Source organism: Sus scrofa, chromosome 3 (assembly GCF_000003025.6).
Source record: "Sus scrofa isolate TJ Tabasco breed Duroc chromosome 3, Sscrofa11.1, whole genome shotgun sequence".
Taxonomy (NCBI): domain Eukaryota; kingdom Metazoa; phylum Chordata; class Mammalia; order Artiodactyla; family Suidae; genus Sus; species Sus scrofa.
Genome location: NC_010445.4, coordinates 11,279,312 through 11,298,157, shown reverse-complemented (window position 1 = coordinate 11,298,157; position 18,846 = coordinate 11,279,312). Strand labels below are relative to the sequence as shown.

The following is an 18,846-nucleotide window of genomic DNA, read 5'->3' as shown; positions in this document are numbered from 1 at the left end:
CCTTTGAATCCTGCTGTGGCGTAATGGGATTGGTGGCGTCTTGGGAGCGCTAGGATGCAGGTTTGATCCCTGGCCCAGCAGCGGGTTAAGGGCCCGGCATTGCCACAGCTGTGGCTTAGGTTGTGACTGCAGCTCAGATCTGATCTCTGGCCAGGGAGCTCCATTTGCTGTGGGGTGTCCGAAAATGGAAACAAACAAACAAACAACAAAAAAACAAACAAAAAAACACTGATAGAATGTCAGAGGCATGTGGTACAATACTGAAGAGTTTCACAGATATGTAAGACCTTCTGAAATTGTCCCGAGGCTCTGAGGCTCTGAATTGTCCAGGTCTCTGAGGCAATGACCATTTAAAAAAAAGTGTTATCTTTGTGTTTTTCAAATTGGTAATTTCTATTGATATACTTCAAGTCCACTGATTTTCTTCCATCATCTCCATTCTGCTTTTAAGCAGATTTGTTTTTGTTTTTGTTTTTGTCTTTTTGCCTTTTCTAGGGCCGCTCCCGAGGCATATGGAGGTTCCCAGGTTAGGGGTCAAATCAGAGCTGTAGCTGCTGGCCTACACCACAGCCACAGCAACGCAGGATGCAAGCTGCATCTGTGACCTACACCACAGCTCATGGCAACGCCGGATCCTTAACCCACTGAGCAAGGCCAGGGATCGAACCCGCAACCTCATGGTTCCTAGTTGGATTCATTAACCATTGAGCCACAACAGGAACTCCTTAAGCAGATATTTTAAGCAGACTTTCCATTTACTTCTTTTTCATAATTTTCATTTCTCTGCTAAGATTTCCAATCTTTTAATTCATTGTAAAAATATTTTCTTTTACTTCATTGGTGTAATTATAATAGTACTTTAAAATAAAACACCATAGGGCTAATAGCAACATTTGAGTCATTTGGGGACTGGACTTGGATCATTTTCGTTTCTCTTGAGATTGGCCACATTTTCCTGTTGGTTGCATATTGAAATTTTTACATTTAATCCTGGACCTTCTGAATATTATGTGAGAGATTCCCTGTGTTGATTTCTTTTTAGCAGGCAATTAATTGGGGAGCTCAAATTCAAACTCTGTCTTTCATGCAACAATTCAAATCTTCATTCATTTCTTTTAGTTTTTTTTTGTCTTTTTTTTTTTTTTTTTTTTTTTTTTAGGACCACCCCCACAGCGTATGGAAGTTCCCAGGCTAGGAGTCGATTCAGAGATGCTGCTGCCAGCTTACACCACAGCCACAGCAACGTGGGATCTGAGCCACGACTGCGACCTACCCAACAGCTCATGGCAACCCAGATCCTTAACCCACTGACTGAGGCCAGGGATCAAGCCTGTGTCCTCGTGGATCCTAGTTAGGTTCGCTACCACTGAGCCACAATGGGAACGCCTTCATTTATTTCTTTTTTATTTTTTATTATTATTTTTTATTTTTTTGTCTTTTTCTAGGGCCACACCCATGGCACATGCAGGTTCCCAGGCTAGGTGTCTAATCGGAGCCATAGCTGCCGGCCTACATCAGAGCCACAGCAAAGTCAGATGCCATCTGAGTGTGCGACCTACACCACAGCTCATGGCAACACCGGATCCTTAACCCACTGAGCGAGGCTGGGGATCAAACCCGCAACCTCATGGTTCCTAGTCAGATTCTTTAACCAGTGAGCCATGATGGGGAACTCCCATTCATTTCTTTTTGATGCTTTGAATCTGCCCTTGCATGAATAGTTTGGTTCTTCAGATAAATTTCAGATTGGACAGAGTACTTACTGTATGACCCTGAGTTTGTTTTGACCTTAAGCTAAAAGGTATAAATGGGAAACTTCCTGCGACAGTCCCTTGTTTCAATTTTCAACTCCCCTCCAGAAGCTGCCTTTGTGCACCCTCCAGTGCGTTCACGCCCTCTACAAAGATCTGTCTGGCACTTACAGGTACTATCTGTGGGAGGGCCAGGGGTTTTAGGAGTTTACTTGGCCATAGAGAAAAGTGGAACCAAAATTTCCAACTTGAGTGAAAAGCATTAAAAAACTTTCATGAAGCCCACACGGGATAAACACAAAGAAAAATCACACTTAACCCAAAGTCAAGCTGCTGAAAACCATAAGCAAAGAGAAAAATCTTAAAAAGAGACAAAAAAGACATTAACATACAAGGAAGCAATAAAAATAATGGCTACCATCTAATCGGACATACTAGAGGCCAGGAGACAAAGAAAGACCAATGGAAGGACTGAAAATACAACTGGTCAGCTTGGAATTCTATACTCAGTACAAGTAGCTAAAACATGAAGGTAGAATAAAGACCTTTTTTGATTTTTTTTTTTTTTTTTTTCTTTTTAGGGCTGTACCTGTAGCATATGGAGGTTCCCAGGCAAGGGGTTGAATCAGAGCTGCAGCTGCCGGCCTGCACCACAGGCACAGGCACTCGGGATCTGAGCCGTGTCTGCGACCTACGCCACAGTTCATGCCAACATTGGATCCTTAGCTCACTGAGCAAGGCCAGGAATCAAACCCTCATTGGCATGGATACAAGTGGGGTTCGTTTCTGCTGTGCCACAACGGGAACTCCCAAGACCTTTTTTTGATAAACAGAAACAGAGAAAATTTGTCTCTAGCAGACATGCACTATGAAATTGTAATCTGATATTTGTCCATCAGAAAGGAAAAGATACCAGATGGAAACTCAGATCTAAAGGAAGGAATGAGAAGCATTTCTTTATAAGCATGTAGGTAAAAATAAAGAACAAAAAAAAAAAAAAAAAAAAGACTAATTTTTCTTTTCTTTCTTTTTTTTTTTTTTTTTGTCTTTTTCCTATTTCTTTGGGCCACTCCCGAGGCATATGGAGATTCCCAGGCTAGGGGTTGAATCAGAGCCGTAGCTGCCAGCCTACACCAGAGCCACAGCAATGCAGGATCCAAGCTGCATCTGCAATCTACACCACAGCTCACGGCAACGCCAGATCGTTAACCCACTGAGCAAGGCCAGGGACCGAATCCACAACCTCATGGTTCCTAGTCGGATTCATTAACCACTGCGCCACGACAGGAACTCCTTTTCTTTCTTTTTTTTTAGGGCTGCACCTAAAAAAAAAGTATATGGAGGTTCTCAGGCCAGGGGTCAAATCGGAGCTGTAGCTGCTGGCCTAAGTCACAGACACAGCAAGGCTGGATCCTTAACCCACTGAGCGAGGCCAAGGATCAAACCTGCGTCCTCATGGATACTAGTCAGATTCATTAACCACTGAGCCAGGACGGGACCTCCTAATTTTTCTTTCCTTAATTTAGTCAAGAAAGCTGGTGGTTTAAAGCAAACAAAAGAACAAAACAAAACAAAAACAACTACTAACAATGCCTTGTGAGGCTTATAGTATATGTAGAAGCGAAACATAGTACAGGAGTCTCACAAAGGATGGGAAGCGGTAAACGGAATTACATGGTTGAGAAGGAAGGCCTTGTGTGTGAAGTGATAAACATTAATTCAAGGTAAACGAAGCTGAGGATTAGGTTTGTAATTATAGAGCCATCAGTAAAGCATACTACAAAGAAGTAGGACTACAAAGCCAAAGAAGGAGATAAGAAGGAATTCCAAAAAACTGAAGAACTCCAGTCAAAAGAAGGCAGAAAAAGAAAAACATGGGAACAAAGAACAGATGGACAATTAGCAAGTAAGAGCAGTAATGACCACATTGATAAGGCTATCAAATGTCAATGGACAAAACATTATTAAAGGTGAAGTCTGAAGGTCAAAACAAGACCAAGTCATATGCTCTCTTCAAGAGACGCAGGTTAAATATAAACACACAGATACACTGAAAACAAAAGGATGCAAAAAATATACCATGGAAACACTAACCATAGGAAAGGTGAAATGACTACATTAATATCAGAGATAAAGATGGACATTTCATGAAGAGAGAAGGCTCAATTCATCAAGAATAGATAGCCATCCTAAATGTATAGGTACCTAATAATACAGCTTCCAAATATAAGAAGCAGGGGATGGAATGTTTTCTCAACAAATGGTGCTACCTGAACTTACGATGTTAATCATTTCACAGTGTATACACATATCAAATCATTATGTGGTACACCTAAAACTAATACAATATTATACGTTAATTACACATAGGGTGCTGGAATAATTCTCTCTCTCTCTCTCTCTCTCTCTCTATATATATATATATATATATATACATATATATATATATGCCCCCAAAATGAACCTGGTCACTAAACTCATATCCTAATAAATAATTAAGTCAAAATAGATCACAGGCCTAGACGTAAGAGCTTGAAACTATAAATGTTCTAGAAGAAAAGAGAGAGAGAAAATGTTTGGCCTTAGAATAAGCAATTATTTCTTTTCTTTGCCCTTTTTTTTTTTTTGCTTTTTAGGTCTGCACATGCAGCATATGAATGTTTCCCAGGCTGGGGGCCAAATCATAGCTGCAAGCTGCTGGCTTACACCACAGCCACAGCAAGGTTAGACCCGGTTAGACCCGAGCCGAGTCTGTGACCTATACCCACAGCTTAAGGCAACACCAGATCCCTAATCCACTGATGGAGGCCAGAGAGGGAACTCACATCCTCATGGATAGTAGTCAGATTCATTACCACCGAGCCACAGTGGGAACTCCAGCAAATATTTCTTTTTTTTTTCTGGGCCACACGGCAGCACATGGAGTTTCCCAGGCTTGTGGTCTAATTGGAACTACAGCTGCCGGCCTACACCACAGCCACAGCAACGTCAAATCTGAGCTGCGTCTGTGACCTATGCCACAGCTCATTGCAACAGCAGATCCTTAAACCATGGAGCGAGGCCAGGGATCGAACTTGCAACCTCGAGGTTCCTAGTTGAAATCATTTCTGCTGTGCCATGATGGGAACTCCCAGCAAATATTTCTTAGGAGAGAAAAAATTCTTAAGAAGCAAAAGAAAAAACTGACATATTGAACTCCATTAAAATTAAGAGCTTCTGGGAGTTCCCTGGTGGCTCAGTGGGTTAAGGATCTGGTTTTATCACTGCTGTGGCTCAGGTTGCTGCTGTAGTATGGGTTTTCGATCCTTGGCACTAGAAATTCTTCATGCTGCGGATGTGGCCAAAAAAAAAAGAAAAAAGTTAAGAGCTTCTGGTCTTCAAAAGATACAGCTGAGAAAATGAAAAACTAGTCACAAACTGGGAAAATATATTTGTAAAACCCATCTGATGAAGGACTTGAATGCAGCTTGGATCCTGCATTGCTGTGGTTGTGGCGCAGACTGGCAGCTGTAGCTCTGACTGGACCCCTAGCCTGGGAACCTCCATATGATGCATGCGGCCCTAAAAAGCAAAAAAACCCGAAAAATCAACCCCCCCCCCCCAAAAAAAACCTTATGATAACTACTGCTGCTGAGGATGCAAAGAAAGCAGAACTCAGATATTGCTGGTAGAAATGAACAATGGTCCAGCCCCTTTGGCAGTTTCTTATAAAGCTAAATGTATGTTTACCATGTGAACCAGCAATTCCACCCCTGGGAATTTATCCAATAGAAATGAAAACATATGTCTTCACAACGACTTGTATATAGACATGTGTAGTATCCCAAACCCAGAAACAAGACAATGTCCATTGACATAAGAGTCATAAATAAATTGTAGTATAGTCACACAATGGAATACGAGTGAGCAAGAAAAAGATCAAAGTGCTATACACGCAACTGTATGGACACACCTGGGAAGAATCAGGTTAAACAAAAAGTCAGGCATAAAAGAGTGCGTGCTGCATGACGCCATTTGTTTGAAGTGTAAGAACTGGAAAATGGGAGTTCTCATCACGGCTCAGCAGTTAACGAACCTGACTAGTATCCATGAGGCCGTGGGTTCGATCCCCGGCCTCACGCAGTGGGTTAAGGATCTGGCGTTGCTGTGAGCTGTGGTGTAGTCCAGCGGCTGCAGCTCCAATTCAACCCCTAGCCTGGGAACTTCCGTATGCCACAGGTGAGGCCCTAAAAAGACAAAAACAAAAAACAAAAAAACCTGGAAAATGTGTCCCAGGGTGACAGAAACTGTGACAATAATTGCCCAGGGGCGGGTTGTGGTAGAGGATTGATGGCAACAGCCCCAAGGGAATTCTCTGGGATATGACATGGGAATATGATATGGGAATTCTCTGGGATATACCCTTGGCTGGGGTAGTAGCTACACAGGTGTAAATTTTATTAAAATTCTTCAAATCGCAAAGTTAAAATTTGTGAATTTCAGAGTTCTCTGGCAGCCTAGCAGTTAAGGATCTGGCTTTATCACTTCTGTGGCTTAGGTGTGATCCCTGGCCTGGGACTGCTGCAAGCTGCAGGTGTGGCCAAAAAACAAACAAACAAACAAACAACAACAACAAAAAGCAAGATTTGTGCATTTCACTTGTGTGTAGATTTTATCTTAAAATTATCTTGGCAGGAGTTCCTGCTGCGGTGCAGTAGAAACGAATCCAACTGGTATCCATGAAAATGCGGGTTCGACCCCTGGTCTTGCTCAGTGGGTTGGGGATCCCACTTTGCTGTGGCTGTGGTGTAGGCCGGCAGCTGTAGCTTCAATTGGACCCGTAGCCTGGGAACCTCCATATGCCATGAGTGTGGCCCTAGAAAGCAAAAAAAAAAAAAAAAAAAACTATCTTGGCAGTTTCTTTTTGTTTTGAGGGTTTTTTTTTTTTTTTTTTTTTTTTTGGCTGTGCCCACAGCACATGAAAAGTTCCCAGGCCAGGGCTTGAACCCAGGCTTCAGCAGCAACCCAAGCCCCTGTAGTGACAATGCCAGATCTTTAACTTGCTGCATCACTAGAGAGCTCCAGCAGATCCTTTTTCATATTTAATGTTTTAGGTTTATTAGGCCTCTTCTTTTTTTCAGTGCTAATTAATAGAATTCTGGTGAGTAGGCTTGAAAATGCTGCTTACAATAAAGAAAATCTCAGTGAAGTATAAAACACGGGCTCTTGTCTTACAGCCGCAGAGATGAAGACAGCACTGGGCATCATACAGCTGTTTCTGACAAAGTAATAAATTAAGAGCTTCACAAAAGTATCAGTTCTGCACTCCTATCTCATGTGAACGTTTGCAAATCTTCTAGAAATGGTACTTGTTCAAATTAAGACACTCAGACTTTAGAGTCTTTTACTATCTTCTATGAACTGCAATCAGTAGTCCCCGAAAGTTTGCATTCTGGTTAGCTTATTTCATAATGTTTTGCCCTTGTAGTAGTGTTTAATTTGATGCATATGCTTTCCTTTTTTTTTTCTTTTTATGGTCACACCCATGGCATATGGAGGTTCCTAGGCTAGGGGATGAATCAGAGCTGTAGCCACTGGCCCATGCCACAGCCACAACCACGCCAGATCCAAGTCGTGCCTGCAACCTACACCACAGCTCATGGCAACACCACATCCTTAACCTACTGACCAAGGCCAGGGATCGAACCTGCGTCCTCATGGATACTAGTCAGATTTGTTTCCACTCAGCCATGATGGGAACTCCCTGATGTATATGCTTTCTGAAAGATAGGCATAATTAAACTTCTTTTTGTTAAGTCAAGAAAGGATCATTGACATTTTTTCCTTTCCCTATCTGGAAAAATTTAGTAAAACTCTAAACTTAGTGGATTTCTTATTCAGAGCTGCAGAGTCTGAGTCAAATTTAAATTTATCAGGCTCAAAAAAAAAAAAAAAAAAAAGAAAACAAAAAACAAACAAAAAAAAAAAAACCCAAAAAAACTAGGAGTTCCCGAGTGGCGCAGTGGAAACGAATCCGACTAGGAACCAGGATGCAGGTTTGATCCCTGGCCTCACACAGTGGGTTAACGATCCAGTGTTGCCGTGAGCTGTGGTGTAGGCCGGCAGCTGTAGCTCCAGTTGGACCCCTAGCCTGGGATCCTCCATATGCCACAGGTGCGGCCCTAAAAAGACGAAAGAGTAAATAAATAAATAAATTCATCAGGCTAACCAGAAACAAACTCACACACCTATGGTCAAATAATTTTCAACAAAGGAGGCGAGACTATGCAATGGAATTCTCCTTAGCAAGTGGTGTTGGGAAAGTTGGACAGCCTCATGCAGCAGATCAATGAAATTAGAACGCCCTCCCCCCACCATACACAAAAATAAACTCAAAATGGCTTAAAGACTTAACATTCCCAGACATAAATCATACCCTGTTTTCTTAGGTCAGTCTCTCAAGGCGATAGAAATCAAAGCAAAGATAAACAAACAAATGGGACCAAATCAAACTTACAAGCCTTTATACAGCAACAGAAACCATTAACGAGATGAAAAGACAACCTACGGACTGGGAGAAAACGTTTGCAAATTGATGAGACCAATGAGGGTTTCATTTCCAAAATGTAAAAATAGCTCATACAACTCAACAGCAACAAAACAAACAATCTGATCAAAAAGTGGGCAGAAGACCTAAACAGACGTTTCTCTTATGAAGACACAGAGATGGCCAACAGGCACATGAAAAGATGCTCAACATCACTAATTATTAGAGACAGAGAAATCAAAACTACAACAAGGGTACCACCTCACACTGCTCAGAATGGCCACCATCAAAAAGTCTTCAAGTAATAAATGCTGGAGAGGGCGTGGAGAAAAGGGAATCCTCCTACACTTCTGGAAACTGGTGTGGGCACTATGGAAAACAGTATGGAAGTTCCTCAAAAAACTAAAAATAGAGTTGCCATATGATCCAGCAATTCTACTCCTGGGCATATATCCTTAAAAAACTATAATTCAAAAAGATACATGCACCCCTATGTTGGTAACATTCACAAGAGCCAAGACATGGAAATAACTAAATGCCCATTGACAGACGGATGAATGAAGCTGTGGTACCTATATTCCTAACGGAGTACTACTCAGCCATAAAAAAGAATGAAATAATGCCATCTGCAGCAACATGGATGGACTTTGAGATTATCATACCAAGTGAAGTAAGTCAGAAAGAAAAAGACAGATACCATATGATATCACTTACAGACACAATCTAAAATATGACACAAATGAGCTTATCTGAAAAACAGAAACAGACTCACAGACATAGAGAACAGTCTGGTGGTGGCCAAGGAGGAGAGGGGTGGGGGAGGGATGGAATCAGAGTTTGAGATTAGCAGATGCAAGTATCACATATACGATGGATAAACAAGGTCCTACTGTGTAATACAGAGAACTATATTCAATATCCTGTGATAAAATGTAATGGAAAAGAATATGAAAAAGAAGGTATATATGTGTATAACTGAATCACTTTGCTGTACAGCAGACATTAACACAACATTGTAAGTCAATTACACTTCAATAAAATAAATTAAAAAAATAAATTTATGGAGCTAAGATATGAAAGCAGAAAGAGGTTGATGGACTGATTTGATGGGTGGTCAAGAGGTGAACATAGTCAAAGAATAAATGTTGAATGGTTTAACTGTTGAATGGCTACTTTAAGCTGCTCATCGTGAGAATAAGATGGCAGCTGGGAGTCCCAGATCTTTTAAGTTCAATTATGCATTCTTTTCTTTTTCTTTTTTTTCTTTCTTTCTTTTTTTTTTTTTTTTTTAGGGCTGCACCAGCAGCATATGGAAGTTTCCCAGGCTAGGAGTTGAATCGGAGCTACAGCTGCCAGCCTACACCACAGCCACCGCAACACCAGGTCCAGGCCGCATCTGTGACCTACACCACAGCACATCTTAATACCAGATCCTTAACCCACTGAGCGAGGCTAAGGATCAAACCTTCATCCTCGCGGATACTAGTTGGGTTTGTTTCTGCTGAACCACAATGGGAACTGCAATTATGTATTATTTAAAAATTTTTTTGGCTATGCCCATGGCATGTGGGAGGGAGTGTCTGGGCCAGAAATTGAACCCATATCATAGCAGTGACTTGAGCTGTCGCAGTGACCATGCTGGATCCTTAACCCACTGTGCCACAAGAGAACTCCCAATTATGCATTACTTAATTCATTAATTTATCCAGCAAATATTTCAACCCCACTCTGGTACCATGTACTGTATCAATCAGGGACCAGCCAGGATAATGGAAACCAAAATTTATAACTTACCTGGGAACTCTACGTTGCATGTCCTTGTAGCTGGTGTTCAGAACCCTGAGGAAAGGGTGCCCTCGGGTGGTACCCAGACTACAGAGGAGGCTGTGTCATGTGGATGGCGCTCAGACCTGTGAAGAGAGAGCTATGGGCAGTCTGGGCTATGCTTGCTGCAAGTGGTTGGGGGCAGAAGCTAAATGTTCGCTGGAAAATAGAGACAATCCCTGGAAAACTGGTAGAAGTCTTTTTTCCTCGTTGTCCATCTTCCAAGGTCCCTTTAGTGCTTCCCATTGTCAGAAGTTAGAAGGAAGCCAGCTGGCAAGAGGACTAGACCTTAAAAGGCGAGGTTCTGAAATTGATTTGCCTGCATTCTTGAACTTGAACTCAGAACAGAGTACCTTGCAAATGTAAATGGGATTCTGGTATCCTCTGGCATAGATATCTCAGTTAATCTAATTATCACTCACCTAATAATTGAGATGAAGTGCCTTTTGAACCCAGGTGAAGAAAAAAAAAAAAAAGGCTAGAGAAAACCAGAAGAATGGTGAGGTGGCCTGGCTATTTCTGACTGCACTGCAGTTGTAAGAAGAAAGGGGAGTTCCAGTTGTGGTTCAGCGGTTAACGAACCCGACTGGTAGCCATGAGGAAGTGAGTCTGATCCCTGGCCTGACTTAGTGGGTTAAGAATCTGGCTTTGCTGTGAGCTGTGGTGTAGGTTGGTAGATGCGGCTCGGATCTCCAGTTGCTGTGGCTGTGGCGTAAGCCGGCGGCTACAGCTCTGATTGGACCCCTAGCCTGGGAACCTCCATATGCCATGGGTGCGGCCCTAAAAAGACAGAAAAAAAAAAAAAAAAAAAAGAAGAAGAAGGAGAGGAACAAAAACAAGAACAAGAAGAAAGGGACTAGCCTGGGGCTTTAAATTCTCAGTTTAAGTTATAGTCAAAAACCAGAGAGGTTTTATGGTGGCCATGTCAGCTATCCATTGCTGTGTAACAAATTAGTCTAGAACTTAGTGTCAAATAGTAATAAACACTTATCTATCATATTTTCTGAGAGTCTGGAATTTAGAAGTGATTTACCTAGATAGTTCTGCTTAAGGCCTCTCGTAAGGTTGCAGGTAGGATATTGGCTGGGTCTGCAGTTAGCTAAGGGCTTGACGAGGGCTGAAGGATCTGCTTCAAAAGTACTGCTTCGAATGGCTGGAAAGCTAGTACTTGTACAAGGTCTATGTTTCCTTTCAGTTCTAAGATTTTTTTTTAATTTTTTTAAATTTTTTTGTCTTTTTGTCTTTTGTTGTTGTTGCTATTTCTTGGGCATATGGAGGTTCCCAGGCCAGGGGTCGAATCGGAGCTGCAGCCACCGGCCTACGCCAGAGCCACAGCAACGCAGGATCCGAGCCGCGTCTGCATCCTACACCACAGCTCACGGCAACGCCGGATCGTTAACCCACTGAGCAAGGGCAGGGACCGAACCCGCAACCTCATGGTTCCTAGTCGGATTCGTTAACCACTGCGCCACGACGGGAACTCCTTTTTTTTTTTTTTTTTTGTCTTTATAAGGCTGCACCTGTGGCATATGGAAGTTCCCAGGTTAGGCATCAAATTGGAGCTGTAGCTGCCAGCCACGGCCACAGCCACTTGGGATCCGAGCTGTGTCTGTAACGTATACCACAGCTCATGGCATCACTGGATCCTGACCCACTGAGTGAGGCCAGAGATCAAACCTCATGGATTCCAGTCAGAGTCGTTTCTGTTGCACCACAAGAGGAACTCCTGGGTAATTCTCTCTTTATCCCTAATCATTCTTTCCAGTTCTGAAGTCTACTTTATTTAATCTAGCTAATCTAATCTAACCTAAACACAGATAGCCAGTCCACCTTTTTAAAAAAAATAGGGTTTGCTTGGTACATATTTTCATCTTTTTTACTTTTAATTTATCTATATCATTACATTATATTTTATTTATTTCTTTTGGCCACACCTGCAGCATGTGGAAGTCCCCGGGCCTGGGATCAAAACCGTGCCACAGCAGTGACCCCAGCCTTAACCTGCTGCACCACAAAAGGAACTCCTATATCATTATATTTCAAGTCGGTTTCTTGTAAGCAGCACATAATTTTTTTTTTTTCTGTCTTTTGTCCTTTTAGGGCCGCACCCACAGCGTATGGAGGTTCTCAGGTTAGGGGTCTAATGGGAGCTACAACCGCCAGCTTACACCACAGCCACAGCAACGTGGGATCTGAGCCACGTCTGTGACCTACACCACAGCTCATGGCAACGCCGGATCCTCAACTCACTGAGAAAGGCCAGAGATCGAACCCGAAACCTCATGGCTCCTAGTTGGATTTGTTAACCACTGAGCCAGGACAGGAACTCCCATAAATTTTTTTTTTTAAATCCAATCTGATACTCCTTTTTTTTTTTTTTTTGTGGTAGGAACGCTTTACATGTATTACAGAATTCTTTGACTATTACACTGTTTGCAAATATTTTCTTTATGTTGCAAATATTTCTCCTGGCTTGCCATCTGCTTTGATTAGATTTAAGAATTATTATTTAAAAAATTTTCATGCAGTAAATTTGACTTTTTTCTTTTTAGGGCCACACTTGTTGCATATGGAGGTTCTCAGGCTAGGGGTCGAATCGGAGCTACAGCTGCTGGCCTACACCACAGTCACAGCAATGCTAGATCTGAGTTGCGTCTGCAACCTACACCACAACTCATGGTCACACCTGATTCTTAACCCACTGAGTGAGGCCAGGGATCGAACCCGCAACCTCATGGTTCCTAATTGGAACCGCTGTGCCACAACGGGAACTCCAAATTTGACTTCTTTTTCCACTTATTTTAACATATTTAAGATTCATATCACCACCACCACAGTTGTATTTTGTAGAGGAAAAATTTTAATTACGATGAAGTCTAATTTACCAACCTTTTCTCCCCCCCTTTTTTTGTCCATCTGGTGGCATGTGGAGTCCTGGGCCAGGGATCAGATCTGAGCTGCAGTTGCCGCATAAGCTGCAGCTGTGGCAACACTAGATCTTTAACCCACTGTGCCCGGCCAGGGATTGAAGCTGCATCCCAACGTTCCCAAGACACAGCCAGTCCCGTTGTGCCACAGCGGGAACGCCAACCTTTTTTGTGGTTGTTGTTTTGATTGTGCTTATCTAAGAACTCTCTGCTTAACCCACGTCATGCAGATTTTCTTCTACGTTTCCTTTTTTTTTTTTTTTTTTTTTTTTTTTGTCTTTTTGCTATTTCTTTGGGCCGCTCCTGCGGCATATGAAGGTTCCCAGGCTAGGGGTCGAATCAGAGCCGCAGCCACTGGCCTATGCCAGAGCCACAGCAACGCGGGATCCGAGCCGCGTCTACGACCTACACAACAGCTCACGGCAACGCCGTATCGTTAACCCACTGAGCAAGGGCAGGGACCGAACCCGCAACCCCATGGTTCCTAGTCGGATTCGTTAACCACTGCGCCACGACGGGAACTCCTTTTTTTTTTTTTTAATTTATGGCTGCACCTGTCACATATGGAATTTCCTGAGCCAGGGATTGAATCCAAGCTGCAGCTATGACCTATGCCACAGCTGTGGCTGTGCTGGATCCTTTAACCCACTGCGCCAGGGCAGGGATCAGACCTGAGCCTCTACAGTCAGATTTCAACCCACTGTGCCATAGTGGGAACTCCTATGTTTTCTAATAAACATTTTATACTTTAACATTTAGATCTATGATCCATTTTGAGTTAATATTTCTATACGTTTGGAGGTTTAGGTTGGGATTTCATTTATTTATTTAGGATATATGGATTGTTCCAATGCCTTTTGTTAAAAAGAGTATCCTTTCTTGGGAGTTCTCATTGTGGCCCAGCAGAAACAAATCTGACTAGTAACCACGAGGTTTCGGGTTCCAATACCTGGCCTGGCTCAGTGGGTTAAGGATCCAGCATTGCCCTGAGCTGTGGTGTAGGTCATGGATGCAGCTCAGATCCTGTGTTGCTGCGGCTGTGGTGTAGGCCGGCAGCTATAGCCCTGATTAGACCCCTAGCCTGGCCTGGGAACCTCCATGTGCCACAGCTGCAGCCCTAAAAAGCCAAAAAAAAAAAAAAAAAAAAAAAAAAGTATCCTTTCTTTACTGATTTGCCTTTGCATTTTTGTCAAAAAGCAACTGGCTATATAAATGTGGTCTATTTCTGGATCCTGTTTTGGTCCATCGGTGTTTGGGACTGTGTCTCTTCACCAGCACCTCACTGTCACGATTACTGCAGTTCTTACAGTTCTTGGCATTGGGGAGTATGCCTTCCAACTTCTTTTTTCAAAAGTACTTTATCTGTTCCAGTCCTTTTGCTATTCCACATAAAATTATAGACTCAGCATCCCTATACAGAAAAAATGCTCTTGGGATTTTTATTTGAATTATGTGAAATTAACAGATCGGTTTGGGGAGAATTCACAGCTGTGTTGAGTTATCCAAGCCCCATGTCCCTCCGTTTATTCAGGTCTTTGACATTTCTTCAGCATTTTTCTAGTTTTCAGCACACAGATCTGACACATATTTTTGTTAATGCTGTAACTTTTAGATGAGGTTTTGTTAGTTTTCCTTTGGGGAGGAACTATTGTAAATGGTACTTGAAATTTTTTTGGCGTCCCATCATTCATTGATGATATGTAGAGAGAAATACAACGGATTTTTTTTTTCCTGTCCTTTTGCCTTTTCTAGAGCCGCTCCTGCCACATATGGAGGTTCCCAGGCTAGGGGTTGAATCAGAGCTGTAGCTGCTGGCCTACGCCACAGCTCATGGCAACGCCGGATCCTTAACCCACTGAGCAAGGCCAGGGATCGAACCCCAAACCTCACGGTTCCTAGTCGGATTCGTTAACCACTGAGCCACGATGGGAACTCCAGATACAACGGATTTTTGAGGCTAATTTTGAGGCTTGTATTTTCTGACTTCGCTAAATTTAGTTATTAGGAGGTTTTTTTTGTTTTTGTTTTTGTTTTTTGTCTTTTTGCCATTTCTAGGGCCGCTCCCACGGCATATGGAGGTTCCCGGGCTAGGGGTTGAATCAGAGCTGTAGCCACCAGCCTACACCAGAGCCACAGCAACACGGGATCCAAGCCGCGTCTGCAACCTACACCACAGCTCACAGCAACGCCGGATCGTCAACCCACTGAGCAAGGGCAGGGACTGAACCCACAACCTCATGGTTCCTAGTCGGATTCGTTAACCACTGCGCCACGACGGGAACTCCAAGATTTTATTTTTTACTTTTTTTTTTTTGCCATATCTGAGGCACACAGAAGCTCCTGGGCCAGGGACTGAACTTGAGCCACAGCAGTGATCCAAGCTGCTGCAGTGACAATGCTGGATCCCTAATCCCCTTGCCATAAGGGAACTCTGAGTTCCTTTTTATTTTGCTTTTTTTTTTAGGGCTGCACCCAGCAGCACATGGAAGCTTCCAGGCTAGGGGTCAAATCGGAGCTGTAGCTGCCGGCCTACACCACGGCCACAGCAACGCAGGATCCTTAACCCACTGAGCGAGGACAGGGAGTGATCCTCATGGATGCTAGTCCAGTTCTTTAACCACTGAGCCACGAAGGGAACTCCTCTGAGTTGCTTTTAAAACAAACAAACAAAAAACTGATGGATGTTGAATTTTTGTCAGATGGTTTCAGCATCATTTGATCTGATCTGATCACATGATGGGATTACACTGACTGACTTTAAAAACTGAGAGAATTCACATACCTTAAAATTCACCATTTTAAAGTGTACAATTCAGTGATTTTTAGCACGTTTGCAGAGTTGTGCAACTATCACCACTAATTCTAGAACATTTTCTTCATCCTCCAAATAAACTCCACGCCCATCAGCAGTCACTCCCCATCCACCGTCCCCAGTCAATCTACTTTCTGTCTCTAGGATTTTGGCTGTTCTGGACATTTCATGTACATAGACTCTTCAACATATGAACTTCTATGTCTGGTTTCTTTCTTCCTCTTAGCATAACATTTTTAAGGTTCATCCATGTTGTAGCATGTAGTCGGAGTACCTCGTTCCTTTTTATGGCTGAGTAATATTCCATCATACGCACACACCAGATTTTGCTTATCTACTCGGCAGTTGATGGACATCTGGGTTGTTCCCTCTTTTCGGCCACTCGGAATAATGTTGCCATGCACATTCAAGCACAAGTTGTTGTGTGTACATGTTTTCATTTCTCTTGTTTATACATCTGAGAATGGAACTGCTGGGTCATACCTCTGTGATTAGCATTTTAAGGAACCGCCAAACTGATTTGTGCTGCAGCTGCACCACGTTATTTTTTAATTTTTTTTTTTGTCTTTTGTCTTTTTGGGGCCTCACCCATGGCATATGGAGGTTCCCAGGCTAGGGGTCTAATTGGAGTTGTAGCCACCGGCCTATACCACAGCCACAGCAATAGCAACACAGGATCCGAGCCGTGTCTGCGACCTACACCACAGCTCACGGCAATGCCAGATCCTTAACCCACTGAGGGAGGCCAGGGATCGAACCTGCAACCTCATGGTGCCTAGACAGATTCGTTAACCACTGAGCTACGACGGGAACTCCCAGCTGCACCACTTCATACTCCCCTTGGTGGAGAATGAGTTTCCTAACTTCTCCAGATCCTCACCAACACTTACTCTCTTTCTTTTTAAAAATTACGACCATCCTTGTGGGTGTGAAGTGGTGTCTCACTGTGGTTTTCCATGGATTTATTGTTATAATACTGAACCACTACTACATGCCTGCATACATTCTACATAGCGCATTCATTCTTTTTGGATATTGATATTGCTAGAATGATAATGGGCTGTAACATTTCCTGTACTGTTTCTGACGCTGGTATTAGGGAGAGAATGATGCATCTGTGTACAAAGGGTACTTGCATCTTCTTAGGTGGAAGCATGAAGCTGTTGGAATTGCGTGGAAATCGCATACGGGAGGAAGGGGTACACGGGTGATGAGCAGCCAGAGGGATGGATTGTGCTGGTTGCTGATGGTTATCTCAGCCCCAAGCCCACTCCGTTCATCTTCAGGTCTGTGGTCCTGTGGCTGCACTGATGAAAACTACATTTCCCAGACTTCCTTGCAACGGGCTTCCTATTGAAGAGGGTGGGCTAGGAGGGGCCCGCTGAGGGAGACTGGAATGTGAAAGGAGGGAGGGGACTTTCTTCTGCCCATCAGTCTGGCAGGAGCAGATGTTCAGCTCCAGCACTGCCTGTTTTTGCATCTCCCTTCTTAGAAGTTCCAACAGGAGGTAGACTTCTACCTTTCCCAACACACATCACAACCCTGAGCCCTGGTCTCCTGGGCTCCTCCCTCCAAGTCTCTAGCCAGCTTCCAAGATGACCCCAGCGATCCCTCCCGGTCCTGGGATTTGTGGTCTTCTATAGACACTTCCTATATTGAATCAGGATTGGTTTGTGTGACCAGTGGAATATGATGGATGTGACACTGTGTAACTTTTTTTTTTGTCTTTCTAGGGCCGTACTCTTGGCACATGGAGGTTCCCAGACTAGGGGTCTAATTGGGGCTGTAGCCGCTGGCCTAACGGCACAGCCACAGCAACGTCAGATCTGAGACCTGTCTGTGACCTAGACCGGAGCTTACGGCAATGTTGGGTCTTTAACCCACCGAGTGAGGCCAGGGATCAAACCCACATCCTCATGGATTCTAGTCAGGTTTGTAAACCACGGAGCCACAATGGGAACTCCCAAGACGTGACCGCGTGTGACTTCTTAGAGCAGGTCTTTGAAAGCAGTGGAGCCTCTGCTTTGCTCTCTTGGGATGCTCTCTAGAGGAGGATGCTGGGAGAGGCCCCTGAGAAGGACACTGAGGCCTCTCCACAGCCAGCATCCACTTGCAGCCATGTGCCTGAGCCCCATGCAGAGCCCTGGGAGGTGGGCCCTCTGGCACCAGGTAAGCCCTCAAAGGACTGCAGCCCAGGCCACATCTACCCACAAAGAGACCCCCGGCCAAACCACCCCCTTGAGCTGCTCCCAAATTCTTGACAGAGACGTTCTGAGCCATGACTGATCTGTTACTTCAAGACACCACATTTAAGGAGTGAATTGTTAGCCAACACCAAATTGCTGAACTGACCTCCTCGTTTCTTAAACGCCCAGCCGGGCTCTGCTGCTGCTTCTTGCAGTTCCTCAGAAGTGGTTATCTATCTCAGTATCCACTTCTCGCCCTTCCACTGCGTTTCGACACCTGTGTGAACAAGTCTCTGGATTAAAACGCCCTATATTTGAAATGATGAGGGTGGCTTCTATTCTCCTGATGGACCCTCTACATTTTTTTTTTTTTGCTTCTTTAGGGCCGCACCTGTGGCACATGTAAGTCCCCAGGCTAGGGGTCAAATCGGAGCTACAGCTGCAGGCCTAAACCACAGCCACAACTCGGGATCCGAGCCGTGTCTGCGATCTATGCTACAGCTCACGGCAACACCAGATCCTTAACCCGCTGAGCGAGGCCAGGGATCGAACCTACAACCTCACGGTTTCTAGCTGGGTTCGTTTCTGCTGTGCCACAACGGGAACTCCAACCGTCTACATTTTAGAATAGAGAGCATGAACGAAAAGCCATCTGTCCTCCAGCACTCTCCCCGCCTCCCCCTCCCAAACTCAGTTCTGGAAGCATCTTCCCTTGTCCCAGCTGGGCCACCACCTCCATTCTATGCCCTCCGCCCGTCCCTCCACTGCCATCTTCCCACCGGGTTTGTAAGTCCCCAAGCTCCTCTCCTCCTATTTCCCC

At 43.9% G+C, this 18,846-nt stretch overlaps 1 long non-coding RNA gene across 1 annotated transcript in view; it reads right to left on the bottom strand.

Moving 5' to 3' along the window:
- LOC106509663 overlaps positions 1-18,481 on the bottom strand; it is a 37,283-nt gene extending 18,802 nt beyond the window's left edge. The window contains exons 1-2 of the long non-coding RNA XR_001307381.2: positions 18,193-18,481; positions 10,072-10,187 (exon numbers count right to left, since the gene is read on the bottom strand). This is a non-coding gene — a long non-coding RNA (uncharacterized LOC106509663). The remainder of the gene's footprint in view (positions 1-10,071; positions 10,188-18,192) is intronic.